A 312-nucleotide genomic window follows, 5' to 3' on the forward strand; every position below is an offset into this window, starting at 1 on the left:
AAACAAATCAAGTGAAATATTTCTACGTGGCTAATGCCATAAACAAAACTCCAACAATGCGACTTTAGCCTAAGTTATACACGTAGTCGAAATGCCGATTGTCTTGCACGTTAAGATATTCCCTCATAAATATTTTTAGACTAATGAACACTGCGCTCGCTGTCTGGCCACAGGCGAAAGCATCATTTCCTGGTGGGAGGCTGATACAGGCATGAATAATTAATGCATGAATGGCACTGCTTCTGAGGTTCATTGCTTGCCTCGAATCATGTTGTGTTGGAATGTGGAGGAAAGACCTCGATAAATGATGAG

Source organism: Penaeus monodon, chromosome 21, assembly GCF_015228065.2.
Source record: "Penaeus monodon isolate SGIC_2016 chromosome 21, NSTDA_Pmon_1, whole genome shotgun sequence".
Taxonomy (NCBI): domain Eukaryota; kingdom Metazoa; phylum Arthropoda; class Malacostraca; order Decapoda; family Penaeidae; genus Penaeus; species Penaeus monodon.